Here is a 1413-nt window from a genome sequence, read left to right as displayed (position 1 = left end):
GTCAGTTTGGTAGCGTAAAATATCCTACTATTATTTGTATTAATCAAAGCTATACAGCTTAAGCAAAACCATCTTCCTAACAATACACAGCTATATTAGAGTAAAATAGATGGGATATTTTTATGAGATGAACACACAAGCAGTGGAAATACAGCCAAAGCAGTTCTTAAGGAAGAAATGAAGTGACACATGAGAGACATTACAGATACAGGAATTACAGATACAGGCAACTGATTTTCAGAGTCAGTGGTCCTGTAAGCCTTGCTAGACAGGATTATATCCATCAAAAATCTATTCATCTGGTGGGTCAACAGCTGAATTATCAATTGCCAGATGTTGTATACTTCCACAGACCTTGCGCTGGGAGATCCAGTTCTAGCAGTAACTTATAATATGTGACAAAATGAGAGAATATGTTCTTTGCAGCCTTTTTTGGGCTACATCTGGGGCAGAGCACCAGAAGTCAAAGAAGCACAATGAATCTTTAGTTCAGATATAATACCCCATGTATTCATGTGTCCTGAGAAACTCAGGTACAGGAGTCAACATAAAGAAAAGCACTTACAGACCAGTTAACAACTCGAGAAAACATGTTCTTGTTGAAAAAGAGATTAAAGTCAGGCCAGTTCAGACTGTGACTCAAGATATTTCCCATACTGCATTTGCATGTATTTAAGATAATAAAGGGGAGAGAAGAAATATTTGACAAAGGTCCTCATGGGTAGAGGGTATGTCTCCTTAGACAGCTTAAACTCTCTCTGTCTACCTCTATGAATTCAGGATCCTCTTACTCCTGGACAGAGAATGTGTTAGTAAAGCTTTTAGGAGCTAAATGTTTGCACAATGAAGGCTAAATTTGGAAGGTTCCTCCAGGAATAAGAGAAACCAAGAGAAGTACACAAAATTTTGTCAATATGCCTGCTTAAATGTCTGAAATATAACTTCATAAATAAACACAAAAATGCATGCTACAGAAAGTCTCTCTATTTATGTATGTTTTGTTCTAACTTCAGGATCATGAATCTGTTGCACTTAATATCACAGGAGACAAGCATCTTGAAACAGTTGCATGACTTCTCTTCTATCACTGGACAGAATTGGTATGACCTTTCAGGTCATAGGGCAGCACCGTCAAGGCATTGCCTCATTAAAAAGGAACAGTTCTCCTACAATTCATGGTGCTGGATGGGCTTAATCTGGCATTTCATCTTCTGTTATTGTCTGGGTGATGTCTCTAAGGCTCCAGTTCATACTCCAGTGTGGTGGTATACTGATGCCTCTAATTGTTGAAAATGTACAGAAGTGCTTGCCTGCTTAACCAGTATGGATTCCTAGAGCCATTCTCCTCCAACAATGAAATTCATTCACAAAATTCTGGACCACAGGATTGTGGAGAGATAGCTGTGTGTTTGC

The sequence above is a fragment of the Chionomys nivalis genome, chromosome 10 (assembly GCF_950005125.1).
Source record: "Chionomys nivalis chromosome 10, mChiNiv1.1, whole genome shotgun sequence".
Taxonomy (NCBI): Eukaryota; Metazoa; Chordata; class Mammalia; order Rodentia; family Cricetidae; genus Chionomys; species Chionomys nivalis.
This window is presented reverse-complemented; position numbering follows the sequence as displayed.